Source organism: Opisthocomus hoazin, chromosome 4 (assembly GCF_030867145.1).
Source record: "Opisthocomus hoazin isolate bOpiHoa1 chromosome 4, bOpiHoa1.hap1, whole genome shotgun sequence".
Classification (NCBI taxonomy): Eukaryota; Metazoa; Chordata; class Aves; order Opisthocomiformes; family Opisthocomidae; genus Opisthocomus; species Opisthocomus hoazin.
The window spans coordinates 76,253,938-76,268,805 of NC_134417.1; positions in this window are offsets into that span (position 1 = coordinate 76,253,938).

Sequence of the window (14,868 nt, forward strand, 5' to 3'; positions counted from 1 at the left end):
GTTTAGGATGAGAAGAGTACTTTGTATTAAATCCCCAGCAGAGGTGAGAATGGCTGACACACCTCCCAGAGCAGACAGGCTGCTTTTTTCAGCTGCAATGCTGGTTTTGACAATTTCGTCAACAGCATGTGACTCTGGAAGAAAGAAGCTGGCCTGTTCTTGTATTGTTTTCAAGGATGGATTTTGCAGAGGGTGATGCAAAGTTAATCACCACCCCCACTGGCCCCCAAAAAAGAAAAAATAAAGCCTATGCAAGAAAAAAATGGAAATAAATTTGAATGAGGTCTGATGACCCCCCTCTCTAAGGTACCTGCTTTCCCCGCTGGCAGCAGGAGGAATCCAGGGCAGTTAGCTCACATAGTGCCCTCTTGGAGACAGCCAAACTGATTTTGCTGAATAATCACAGAAGTTCAACCTACATAGGCATGGGTGGAAAATCTTTAGCCTTCTGGCCTATATTTGGCAGAAGTCTGTGCAACTGGACAGTGGGCTAAGTATGGGAAATGTCAGACAAAACTCGTTAAGGTGTTACTCATTTCAAGTCTACATGTATCAGCCCCCAGCAGAAGAGCAGCTTGTCCATGCTTGTGGCACGAATCACAAATGAAACTACTTGAGCCATGGTACTGGTTTATAAAGACAGCCTTACATTGCTCATACAGAAGTAAAGGAAGATTTCATCCAGGTGTTGGGTTTCTTTTCAACAATTGGAATATGAAGAAGAGGGTCCTGCACAGAGCTGTAATTTCTTTTCACCAATGCAATTTATTGCCAAACCATTAGGAAATCCAGAGAATGCAATGTTTCATATTGACATGCTAGACTTCTATTTCCATATGTGGACTGAGGAGAAAATAGCTGCTTATTCTATTTTTTAAGTAGCGAAGCTAGTAGGTGGTGGAACTGATAATTTCTGGAAACAGACAAAATTGATGTGGTGGAAATACTACTGGAAAGATTTCATATCAAAATATTAGCACACAGGAAAAATTGTGCATAAAGTGAGCTGTCTTCCTGACGAGTAGGTCTGTTACTGTGATCTAAAACTTTAATCAGATTTTTAGCATGGAGAGTCTAATCCTGTGCTCCATGAACTAAATAACATTGGGTTTCTTGAGTTGTGTAAGCCTGCCCAGTAAGCATGCAAGCAGTTCCTCCTTAGGTTTCCAGGAATTTAACCCATGCTTTGTCTGGTAAATCTGCTTGGCTTTAAATCCTGGAAGTACCATAGGTGGCAATGGTGATGACAGGAATGTATCTCTTGTGTAGTTACTTGGACAGTTTGTATTTTAGAAGCTGTCCTCGTCTCTTTTTATTGTCATTTCTGGATTAACAGTTCTACACCTCTCCGCTGTTGTTTGATAAAAGGCTCTGTTACAAGGGCAAATGGGCACAGGGCAACTGTACTTTTGCCTTCACCTCCCACGGTTGTGGCTGTGGCTAGGTGTGCCCAGGATTGCACAGAGCAAATTCAACAGAATGAAGCTGCTTCTTTGGAAACAGCTCAAATCCACATTTAACTTACTTGTTGACGCTGCAACTCTTTTTCCAAATCAAGAAGCCACCCTCTAAGCAGTGCCCTGGTTGCTGTGTCAACATTGCCTTGAGGAAGACCTGCTTGTGGAAAGAGAAGTTTGTGAGGTAGGACTATAGCTGACAATGAGCTGTGACCCTACTTTAAAATGAAGCAGCTGTTTAAAAATTAAAGGTGAGCATTTGTGTGCACACCTATACATGTACACATATTAGGCTATGTACCACACATAATGTGAAATCTTTTCTGCTGAAAAAAACTTATTCCTAGTAATTTCAGTGAATAAGGACTTGAGTTACCTTAAATGTTATTTAGAGAAAATATCTGTTTGCAGAAGCTGCATTACAGCCAACAGAAGCTCTTTATTAAACTGAGTAGACCTGCTTAAGCTAACAGATTTTTATTAATATCTAACAATGTGAGTAAAAATTCGCAGGGAGGGCTCCTAAGGTTTAAAAATGCAAGAGCTGGCCTGTGATTAGTAACAAGGTATTTTTTCGCAGCAGCAGAATAGTGAATAAAATAGTCTAAATTTTTTCAAACACAAGGTTATGTTTTTCACAAAGGGTTTTCTGACTTAATGGTGAGCTCCTCATTAGGTGTTTAGACTAGAAATGAATATCCAGCAGTTTCCAGGGCACGTGGGAAGAAGATACTGTAGAAGTCATGTATTTTTCACACCTGTAGCAGCAAGATATTTGGAATTTGCGACGTGGGGACCAAACATACAGATCCAATTTTTTTTTTCTCATGAAGTCAATAGTCTCAGGATGAGAGACAGAGGCTTTTTACAACTCAGATACATAAAAGTAATTAAAGTCTATGGAAACACTAGAGCTGTTGAACGCTACAGTTAAAACCACCATGGTAGGAACAGCTTTGACAATTCTCGTTGACCTTTCTGAATTACTATTATGGCTGTATTTTATAGATTGCATGTTATAAATCCTGGTGTGGTACATCAGAACAGATAGTCCGTACTCTGGCTGCAAACCCAGCTCAGTTTCAAACAAGAAAACTCCTGCTGCTCTATTTATCAAGATGACCATTCATCAGTTGAGCGGTCTTCACGAGTGCTTACTCTGAAGACTGGCTTGGTTAAAAATCAACAGGGGTAAATTAAATGTCCTTCTAAGGATGTGTACATCACCCCAGTGAAGAGATTGTTCAATATTTGCATTCCTTAAATATCTGCGTGGCAGAGTTACAAAGAATTCCTATTTTTAGCATCTCTGTGCAAATGAGAAGAAGCTGGTGAGTTTGGGATGGTACCGGAATGAGCAGGGCTGGGTTTAGGAGAAACAAAGTCTCAAATGACTTATGTAAATACAGGCTGCTCCTCCCTGTAGAGGAGCACTGGAATTATTTCTCCTTTCTGCACTTTAAATTCATACCTCAAATTGAAGAGGGAATTGAGTAGAAAAAACAGCTGAGCAGCTGAATGCAAGAAATCAATTGCTTTCTCTGGACTTGCCAAATTACTTGGCCGTAGAAATGCCAAGTTTGCTAGTGCTTTTCAGAAATAAGTGGTTTTAGCACTCAGCAGAAGGAATGTGTGTCTTTATCTTTTAAATGTCCCAGTTGTGTTCCACAGGTCGAATCCAGTACTAGAGACCATGTAAAAGAAAACACTGAATTTAAACCCACAGAAGAGGACTCAACACCACCTGGGATGGCTGATTCTGCAGAGGCGGTCGCAGAGCAACGCACGAAATTGCTGGAGATTCTCTTGTTTTCAAACAAGCAATAGCACACAAATAGGAGACAAACCAAGAGTCTGTAGAAACACATACTCAAATATATGTGATATGTAGTAGACACTTGGCCAAAAAGGAGGATTACTCCTCCTCGTGCACTAATGCTGGATATCACCAGTCTGTTTGACCTGGGATGTAATCCTGACTGGCAGCCCCTCTGTGCATCATTTGCTCTTTACCTGAATCATTTCTGAGAGTGTTCCAGTGGCCACAGTACCCCTTTGATCACAAAAATCTTGTGGCCTGGCTGGACATTTCTGCTGCTGAGAAGTACTGAGTCTTGAGCTGTCAAAGGCTGTGAAACTGCAGGGACCCTGCTATGCCACCAGGCATGGCATGGGGCCCATGCTCAGGAGCAAAGCTGAAAGCAGTGTCACTTCTCTTCCAGAGAGTGCTGTGAGGTATGGGCTTTGCTTGTATTTGAGGTACTTCTGTGGAGTGGGACAAGGAAGTGGGTTTTGCTTTTACTCTGAAGGCATCAAATGTGCCCATTACTTTCAGTGGGCAGCTCCCAGTCCCAGAGCCATTTCTCAGCAGCGGTGCTTCCTGTATGTGAGCGCTTCCCAGAGGCTGATAAACCCTTGCTGTGCAGCTGCGCAGCTGCGCAGGGCGGACTGTAGCAGGGGACCCGCTGCCCGTCTTGCCCTGTCTCCAGGGCTGGTCACAGTGTCTTGTTTCCACTGACTGTGTGAGGTCCATGCAGTGCTGCAGTGACATGCTCTCTCAAAGTCTTCAAACCCTCAAAGTCTTCAAACCCTCAAAGTCTTCATTCCTGGCCCCATGAGTGTCCCCAAGCCCACCCCATCCCCCAACTCTCCTCAGGTGTTCCTCCCTTTTCTGCAAGACCTGAGCAATGGGCTGCAGGAGGCAAAGACAAAATTATTATCCCCTCTACACTGCCCTAGTGAGGCCTCATCTGGAGTACTCTGTCCAGTTCGGGGCTCCCCAGTTCAAGAAAGATGAGGAGCTACTGGACACAGTCCAGCGGAGGGCTACAAGGATGGTGAGGGGACTGGAACATCTCTCACAGAATCACAGAATCACAGAATAGTAGGGGTTGGAAGGGACCTCTGTGGGTCATCTAGTCCAACCCCCCTGCCAAAGCAGGGTCACCTACAGTAGGCTGCACAGGATCTTGTCCAGGCGGGTCTTGAATATCTCCAGAGAAGGAGACTCCACAACCTCCCCGGGCAGCCTGTTCCAGTGCTCCGTCACCCTCAGAGGGAAGAAGTTCTTCCTCATGTTCAGACGGAACTTCCTGTGCCTCAGTTTGTGCCCATTGCCCCTTGTCCTGTCACTGGGCACCACTGAAAAGAGCTTGGCCCCATCCTCCTGACACCCACCCTTCAGATATTTGTAGGCATTTATAAGGTCCTCTCGCAGCCTTCTCTTCTTCAGGCTGAACAAGCCCAGTTCCCTCAACCTCTCCTCGTAGTGGAGATGCTCCAGTCCCCTCACCATCCTTGTAGCCCTCCGCTGGACTCTCTCCAGTAGCTCTTCATCTTTCTTGAACTGGGGAGCCCAGAATTGGACACAGTACTCCAGATGAGGCCTCACCAGGGCAGTGTAGAGGGGAAGGAGAACCTCCCTTGTCCTGCTGGCCACACTCTTCTTGATGCACCCCAGGATCCCATTGGCTTTCTTGGCAGCCAGGGCACACTGCTGGCTCATGGTTAACCTGTCGTCCACCAGGACACCCAGGTCCCTCTCCGCAGAGCTGCTCTCCAGCAGGTCCACCCCAAGCCTGTACTGGTGCATGAGGTTGTTCCTCCCCAGGTGCAGGACCCTGCACTTGCCCTTGTTGAACCTCATCAGGTTCCTCTCTGCCCAGCTTTCCAGCCTATCCAGGTCACGCTGAATGGCAGCACAGCCTTCTGGTGTATCTACCACACCTCCCAGTTTGGTGTCGTCAGCAAACTTGCTGAGGGTACATTCTAACTCTTCATCCAGGTCGTTGATGAAGAAGTTAAACAAGACTGGGCCCAGTACTGACCCCTGAGGGACACCACTTGTCACCAGCCTCCAACTAGACTCAGCGCCGCTGATGACAACCCTCTGAGTTCTGCCATTCAGCCAGTTCTCTATCCACTTCACCGACCACTCATCCAGCCCACACTTCCTCAGCTTCCCTAGGAGGATATCATGGGAGACTGTGTCGAAAGCCTTGCTGAAGTCAAGGTAGATAACATCCACGGCTCTCCCTTCGTCTACCCAGCCAGTCATGTCACCGTAGAAAGCTATCAGATTGGTCAGGCATGATTTCCCCTTGGTGAATCCATGCTGACTACTCCTGATAACCTTCTTTTCTTCCACTTGCTTCATGATGGCCTCCAGGATAAGCTGCTCCATCACCTTTCCCGGGATGGAGGTGAGGCTGACCGGCCTGTAGTTCCCTGGGTCCTCCTTCTTGCCCTTTTTGAAGATTGGAGTGACATTGGCCTTTCTCCAGTCCTTGGGCACCTCTCCTGTCCTCCAGGACCTCTCAAAGATGATGGAGAGTGGCTCAGCAATGACATCCGCCAGCTCCCTCAGCACTCGTGGGTGCATTCCATCGGGGCCCATGGATTTGTGGACATCCAGATCACTTAAGCGATCCCTCACACAGTCCTCCTCGACCAAGGGAAAGTCGTCCTCTTTGTAGGCTTCTTCTCTTACCTCCGGGGCCTGGGATTCCTGAGGGCCAGTCTTAGCACTGAAGACTGAAGCAAAGAAGGCATTCAGTAGCTCTGCCTTCTCCGCATCCTCCGTCACCAGGACACCCGCCTCATTCAGCAGCGGCCCCACGTTGTCCCTAGCCTTCCTTTTGCTGCTGATGTAGTTGAAGAAGCCCTTCTTGTTGTTTTTGACATCCCTTGCCAGCTTCAATTCCAGGTGAGCCTTGGCCTTCCTCGTCGCATCCCTGCATGCTCTCACTACGTTTCTGTACTCTTCCCAAGTGGCCTGTCCCTCTTTCCACATTCCATGCACCTTTCTCTTCTGCCTGATCTCCGCTAGAAGCTCCTTGTTTAACCATGCAGGTCTCCTGCCTCCTTTGCTAAATTTCTTTCTCAGGGGGATGCATTGCTCCTGTGCATGGAAGAAGTGTTGTTTAAAAAGCGACCAGCACTCATGGACCCCCCTGCCTTTGAGAGCCCTGGCCCACGGGATTCCTCCCAGTAGCTCCTTGAAGAGGGCAAAGTCAGCCCTCCTGAGGTCCAGGGTTTTGATCCTGCTTATCGCCCTGCTTCCTCCATGCAGGATCCTGAACTCGACCATTTCATGGTCACTGCAGCCGAGTCTACCTCCAACCTTCACGTCCTCCACCAGTCCCTCCTTGTTTGTTAACACGGGGTCCAGCAGTGCGCCTTTCCTTGTTGGTTCCTCCACCACTTGCATCAGAAAGTTATCATCGATGCTCTGTAGGAACCTCCTGGATTGCGCCTGCCTAGCTGTATGGTCTTCCCAGCTGATGTCAGGGTGGTTGAAGTCCCCCATGAGAACCAGGGCCTGTGACTGTGAGGCTGCTTGCAGCTGCCTGTAGAAGGCCTCATCAACCTCCTCCTCCTGGTCAGGTGGCCTGTAGTATACACCCACCGTAATGTCACCTGTGTGAGCCTGTCCCTTAATTCTAACCCACAAGCTTTCAACTCCTTCTTCACTTGCCCCCAGGCCAAGCTCAATGCATTCCAGTTGCTCCCTCACATATAGAGCAAGTCCCCCACCTCTCCTTGTTGGTCTGTCTTTCCTAAAGAGTCTGTAGCCATCTATGACAGCATGCCAGTCATGCGAGTTGTCCCACCACGTTTCTGTGATGGCGACCAAGTCGTAGCCGTCCTGCTGTATAATGGCTTCCAACTCCTCCTGTTTATTGCCCATGCTACGTGCATTGGTGTAAACACACTTGAGCTGGGCTGTCAATCTCACCCCTGGCCTTGGCACTCCAAGCCTAGGCTCATCCCTAGTGAGCTGGGCAATATCCCCTTCCCCCTTCGAACCTAGTTTAAAGCCCTCTCAATGAGCCCCGCCAGCTCGTGGCCAAGAATTCTTTTCCCCCTTTGTGATAGCTGAGCTCCACTTGTTGCCAGCAGGCCCGGTGCTGTGTATACCTCCCCATGATCGAAGAAGCCAAAATTTGACCGATGGCACCAGTCCCTGAGCCACCTGTTAACCAGGCGAGTTTTCCTGCCCCTTTCAGTGCTGTTCCCTGCCACTGATGGGATGGAGGAAAACACCACCTGTGCCCCTGATCCCTCAACCAGTCGCCCCAGTGCCCTGAAGTCCCTTTTGATGGCCTTGGGACTTCTTTCTGCTACCTCGTCCCCGCCAACCTGCATTACCAAGAGGGGGTAGTAATCAGAAGGCCGCACCAGACCAGGGAGTTTCTTCGCAACATCCCTAACCCTAATCCCTAATCTCTCCTATGAGGAGAGGCTGAGGGAGCTGGGCTTGTTCAGCCTGAAGAAGAGAAGGCTGAGAGGGGACCTAATCAATACTTACAAATATCTGAAGGGTGGGTGTCAGGAGGATGGGGCCAAGCTCTTTTCAGTGGTGCCCAGCGACAGGACAAGGGGCAATGGGCACAAACTGAAGCACAGGAAGTTCTGTCTGAACATGAGGAAGAATTTCTTCCCTCTGAGGGTGACGGAGCACTGGAACAGGCTGCCCAGGGAGATTGTGGAGTCTCCTTCTCTGGAGATATTCAAGACCCGCCTGGACAACGTCCTCTACAGCCTACTGTAGGTGACCCTGCTTGGGCAGGAGGGTTGGACTAGGTGACCCACAGAGGTCCTTTCCAACCCCGAACATTCTGTGATTCTGTGATTCTCTGTGAAAATCCTCAGATAAAAATGTATTTATTCACACAGGTTCGTTTTTAACTCACTACTTGGTCACAAGCAATTAAAAAAGCCTTTGACACCATTTCCCACAGCATTCTCCTGGAGAAACTGGCTGCTCTTGGCTTGGATGGGTGTACTGTTCGCTGGGTAAAAAACTGGCTGGATGGCCGAGCCCAGGGAGTGGTGGTCCATGGAGTTAAATCCAGTTGGCAGTCGGTCATGAGTGGTGTTCCCTAGGGCTCAGTATTGGGGCCAGTTCTGTTAAATATCTTTATCAATGATCTGGACAAGGAGATCCAGTGGACCCTCAGTAAGTTTGCAGATGACACCAAGTTGGGCGGGAGTGTCAATCTGCTCGAGGATAAGAAGGCTCTGCAGAGGGATCTGGACAGGCTGGATCGATGGGCTGAGGCCAGTCATATGAGGTTCAGCAAGGCCAAGTGCTGGGTCCTGCACTTGGGTCACAACTATCCCATGCAACGCTGCAGGCTTGGGGAAGAGTGGCTGGAAAGCTGCCTGTTGCAAAAGGACCTGGGGGTGCTGGTCGACAGCTGGCTGAACATGAGCCAGCAGTGTGTCCAGGTGGCCAAGAAGGCCAATGGCATCCTGGCTTGTGTCAGGAATAGTGTGGCCAGCAGGAGTAGGGAGGTGATCGTGCCCCTGTACCCAGCCCTGGTGAGGCTGCACCTCGAGAATCTCCTCCAGCCAGCCAGCCTTCTGCCCTGCTTGCTTGACTTCCAACACATTGGAATTGCCTGCTCCTGCGCTCTTAAAAGATGGCTCTTAAAAAGCGGCCTGCATTTATGGACCTGAATACCCTCGAAAGCAGATTCCCAGGGGACCTTACTAACTGGTGCCTTAAGCAGCCTAAATCCTGTTCTTCCAAAAGCCAGGGCAGTAGCACTGCTGACAGTTTTTCCCATATCATCAAAGATTTTAAACTCAACTATTTCATGATCACTGTGGCCAAGACAGCCAGCAACCATCACGTTACCCATGAGACCGTCTCTACTTAGAAACAACAGATCTAAGACAGCACCTTTGTTTTCAGTGTGATCAGGAATTTCCTGGGCCTGTTGCGTGGACTTCAATCTGTATCTCACCCATGAGTAAACTTTGCTTAGGGCTGAATGGTTCTTTTGACTAAGAACACAGATGTATGCATCTGAACCAGGTTTCCAGATTCCATGCATGTCAATGGTGAGATAAGAACTTCTATGGCAACTAACCACAAATAAAGTCCAGTCCGAGTACACAAATGGGCAGAGGGCTTGAAACTAGAAGTCTTCTTTCCCTCCACTGAATATGGAAGCAGCATAAGGTGATGTGCTCAACCATGCACATCTTCCCTTCCACCTGTGAGGGTTCCCTCATTCCTCTGGGAGATCCTGTAGGTCTCTGCTGTTCTCCTGGACGCCAGCTTCCCCGTGTTGCTGAAATAGGCAGCAGTGAAGGTGACATGACCCACCTGATAGGCCTGCCAGTGCTGGGGCTGGTGAACGACTTTCTCCTGAGCTGCCCTCAGTACAACTGCCCAGAAACCTCAAGGAAAAGTACTCTGGCAGCCCTGGAATTCACATATTCCCCGTGTCACCACAGGATTTTAATTCCTGCATGGTTCTGGGCTGTCTTGCAAGGAAAGGCAAATTCTTAAAATGTGCTTTGCATTTGAAGCCTTAACATGTTGATTATCTGTCTAAAATGTATTCGGCTAACTTTGCTTTGAAAAGGATAAAACCCACAGAATGAAATGTTCGAAATGCAATAAAGAGCAGGTCTTGGAGAGAGAGGCGAGAGGGACAGATGCATAGACCATCTTGTATTGTGTGCCAGCGAAACAAAGTTAAAGCCACCTCTGACTTCCAGCCCACCTGCCTGGAAAGATCTGTGGGCCGATGTCTCAGCTGCATGGCCAGGAGTCCCCATCTTCCTTCTGCTGTGTTATCCTCCATTCTTGTCTTTTGTCCCCATGACACCTCTCTGTCCCTTCCCTTCCCTTCCCTTCCTTTCCCTTCCCTTCCCTTCCCTTCCCTTCCCTTCCCTTCCCTTCCCTTCCCTTCCCTTCCCTTCCCTTCCCTTCCCTTCCCTTCCCTTCCCTTCCCTTCCCTTCCCTTCCCTTCCCTTCCCTTCCCTTCCCTTCCCTTCCCTTCCCTTCCCTTCCCTTCCCTTCCCTTCCCTTCCTTCCCCCCCTTCCCCTTGACTTGTTCCTGGCGAACACGTAACAACCAAAAGCTGTGAAAGAAACGGGTTCGGATCCTCCTCGCCACTGGGGCAGGGGGGTGCGAGGCCGCAAGGGCTGAGCTGCGGCTGCGGCTGGGACACCCCGTTCAGCGCGGTGGCTGTGCCGAGGGGGTGCTCCGGCCACACCACCGCGCCCGGCACAACCTCCTGCCCGCCTGCCCGCCCGCCTGCCCGCTCCCGCCGCTGCTCCGCCCGGGGGCAGCCCGGCCGCCCGGCCTGGCCCGGCTCCCCCCCCCCGCGACAGTCCCGCCGCGCGGCCAGCAGGGGGCAGCCGCGGGCGGGCAGCCGCAGGGCAGAGCGCCCCCCTGCAGTGAGCCGCGGCCACCGGGCGGGCTACCCGCCGCCGCCTCGTTGCCCCCCGGCTGTGCGCGCGGCCCGGCGGTTCGGCGCCTCCGCCCCGCCCCGGCAGCGGGCCGTGCGCCCGCCGGCTGGGCCTGAGGGGGGGCGGCGGGCTGAGGGAGCGGTTGGTGAGGCCGTCCCGGCTGTCGCTGGCTTGCGTGGTTCCCCTTATTTTTCCTCCTTTTTTTTTTTTTTTCCAGGCTCATTTGCTGGCTTTAATTCACAGTCTGGTGCTTGTTTGCCTCTGAAGCCTTGGCAGCACTTTATCTGATGGCTCAAGTTTGAGGTAACTGTCATGAGCAGACGAGGCAGATGAGAAGCAAACGCTGAACGCGCTGGCCAGAGTGGGAGAGTCAGAACCAGGGGAGCGAAAACAAGGTGGGAGGCTGACAGGGGAAGGGAAGCAGCTATAAAAACTCCAAGTAAAAGCACAGTTAGCTCTGGGCAGTGCGTGGGAAGGTAGGGGAGATTTGTGCCAGGATTTTGTCTTCTGTTTACCATACTGAAGAAAATCAACGAAAATATCCAAAGAGATAATAAAGCACGACGTGTTCTCCTGAAACCTTTGCTGGCAGATGCCTGTTTAGCATGGTCATTGAAAAATTCCAGCAATGGCAATTCCACTGCACCCTTAAGTAACCTGCTTTAGCACTTAATTACACGTAAAGCTTTCCCTAAAGCATGCACTGCTTCTCGGTACTTCCCTCTTTGCTGTAATTCTGTCTGTTTTCATGGAAGAGTTTTGTTCTTTATTTATGTGGCTCTTCTGAAGCTTTGAAGCTCTATATTTGGTTTCTTAAAACATTGAGGTAACTTGTTTTTTTTCATATTTATCACTTGCTGATGACTCAGTTCCAAAATCCATTTTTATTTCCCAAAATTATTTCACTAGTGTGTATTCATTATGAAATTATTTGGGTTGCATATTTTTTAAAGTAGCTCATTGATATGAATATACTGCTATGAACCAGAGGCAGCTGTCTGTGAACCACATTGATAAAATTAATACAGTAAAAATTATCCTTTAAGAATTGACCTTGGCTGTTACACAGTCTGCAGTTGCTTACATTTTCCCCTAGTGATTTTTCTGATATTAGTTATAAATTCAGGGCTGGGTAAATGGTTTGGCAAAATATTCAAAGCTTCCCGACTTGGCAGACTGGTGAGCACCAAAACCAGATGTTCATCCCGATGTTTCAAAGAAGTAGCAAATACACATTGCGCAATGAGCAAAAGCAACAGAAATCAAATTCTTTACACTGTACAGTGGATACAAAAAAAATAAAGTACGAGGTGGGAGAGGACATGTCTTCTTTTCCCAACGGCAAAGTGAAATTTTTAGAATTTCATTATTTTTCTAAAAAGTAGAGCAACAACACTCCCTTTGGCATTACATGAGAAAAAAAGAGAGAACACTGGGTTTGTTCCCTGCAGTCGGCTCACAAAAGCAGAACAGAAGATATGCATGGAAAACTTCTAACTATCCTACTTTCTGACGGACAGGGAAATACCTGGAAATTGCTTATGGTGAGGATGGAAGTCCTAGTTTCAGACAGGGAGAAGAGTGCATCATGTCCTTAGATGTACAAGAAGTGGCTTTGATGCTTCTGCTTTGAAGGAGAGGACCTAAACCACTGCCGGCTCGAACAGAAACCAGAGGACTTTCCACATCAGTTCGAATGAGGAATGAACATGCCGCTATCTCCTACAGGCTGCTGCTGCTTGCAGATCAGGCACAGAGAGGAAACATCCATTTTGTCTCATCCTCCAGGCTTTGCAATGACTTTGTAATCAACGCTTGTAACCACTTGCTACTTAAACTTTTCAGCACGTAAGCCTCTGGGCTGTGTATTCTTTCTGCTTCTTGTTATTGTCAGCACTAATCCTGCCGTATTGTTAAGGGACTGCATCACGGCTAAGGGCTCCACTGTGCTAAGCACTGTGGCAATACTGTTCAAGAGCTTCACAACCCTCCGCTTTCCAAACGCAGTGATAAATCTTTGAGTAATGTTTTCAGTCATGCCAAAGTGACTTGGGCTCCTAAGCCAGAACTGACTCAGAGATGTATGTTTGTATTGACAAAAGCAATTATGCCTTGCTTTATTCAGCCTCACTCAGTGTCTGTCTGCACTTCTGTGTGCCAAAGGGCAACAGACAAGGAGACAGCCACGCTAAACTTTCAGTTCTCCCTTCTTTTACTGCTGTTGAGTTACCTTACATGCACGGTGGTAGTCAAGCTGCAAGAGTAATGTTAGAAATACACACATATCTATATCTCCCACACAGAAACATTTAATTCTTTGTGAGATTTACAGTGAGAGGAGTAAATGTTTTGGGACAATGACTTCTGGCTTTCTCCCTCTTAATTCCTGGTGCCCAAGTCATTTATTTAGAGAGCAAATCTCCCAAAGCTGACAGATTCTGATCGCACTAAACTGATGAAATATATGCACTTTCCTGCCAACTAAGGACATATTTCACAGATAATCCAGCTGACTGGCCGCACAGTGTCTCTCAGGAAATGTTTCCCGAAGGCATCCCAGCTGATTTGGTGCAGGAACTTGCAGGAGCTCCTGGCGGCAGCTGAGAAAGGGCAAACCAGCTCCGTGACTGCCGCACCCACCGTGAGTCGATGGCACCACAGAGCCCGGGCCTGTGCCAGCCCCAGGGCCAACAAGGAGAGGTTCAGCTGGGTGGCAGGGGATGCAGAGGCCAGCCCATCTCCGTGCTCCCAGCAGCTGGAGAAAGGGCTCAGCTCAACTGTCTTCAAACATCTCCTCCCAGGCCATGCCATGGTGCCTGCAGTCCCCCCAACGTGCTCCTCCACTAGGAAAGCAAGGTGCATGGGGATTTTTAGCAAAGATGCAAGAAGTGGGCTTCTGACACTGTCTTGAGCTGTTTTCAAAGAGTGACTGAATCTGTTTTCCTTCACAGCTGCACATACTTCAGCATAAGTTTATGTGCGAACACTCACTTAGGAGTAAGAATTTCCTATCTTGACTTAATTAAAATTACTTTAAAAAAATAAATCTCCTTAAATTAAGGCAAGCCTCTTAATTTTGTCCTCACATAGTTTTGTACCAGAGTTGCTGGAAGCGTGAATTAGACCAGATGTAGTCAATCCAGTTCCAGCGTGTGCGCTGAGGAAACGCTCCTGTGAACTGATCATCTGAGGATTTTGCAATATATTTCTTGTCAGCAGTCGCAACGAAGCACTTCAAGGCCTGAGCTGCAGCCACACGGTTGGACGACAGAATCCATAAACAGCTCGCCGTGGCCTGTGATTAAAATAGAAAATGGCTTATTTAACTTCAGGCACAAATCCCACCACAGAACCTGGCCCAAACCCACATGAGTGCTTCCTGAGGTCAGGGAGAATTCACAGTTTGAGCAGAGGTCATGGCAATGCCTGGATTCTTGCCATAACAGTTCATCAGAAAATAATTACAAAAGTCAAATTGATGATGCGTACAAAGTGCCTGTGAGGACACATCAAGTAAGGTATTGTGCTTTCTCTGCTTGCTACTTCTGTACACAGAGAGCTATCATTTCTCAGCCCAGTGAGTGCTCATTCTTCTACATAGAAACAAAGACATTCCAACTCTTAGTCAAAAAGCACAGTGTCCCATACATATGCCTCCCTAAAGACAGTGAAAATCCTGGAGAAATGCAGCAACTAATATTTACTAATCTACCAGGAGGAGTTTTTCCCTGCTGGGCTCAAAAGGAAAGAGGCAGAAGGCTGAGGGGCCAGCTTCCTCAGGCCAGAATTTAAAGGTCACCATACTTGTCACATATGTCTACATATGCATTTACACCAGCAGATATCCCCATGTTTGCTCCTGGAACACCAAGTGAGCAGGTATGTGATTTATACCTACAAATCTGGCCCGTACAAATTGCCATTATGAGTGCACACAGAAATGCAAGCTGTTTTGAGATGTCTGCTCGTTAGGGTATCTGGTAGAAAAGAAGCAAGCAAATAAGCTGAATATTCATCTCTGATGGGGGAATCACTCTCAAGTTTATGTACTGATAAGAGCAATTAGCAGTAATACACAATAAAGGCACAGGGAAGATAGGAAAATGGAAAGGTGGCCCTTCACTTTAACCCCCATGAAAATAAAATTATTGTCATGATTAGTATGGAGGTTTCTTTGGCTGTTGTCTTCAGCTGCGG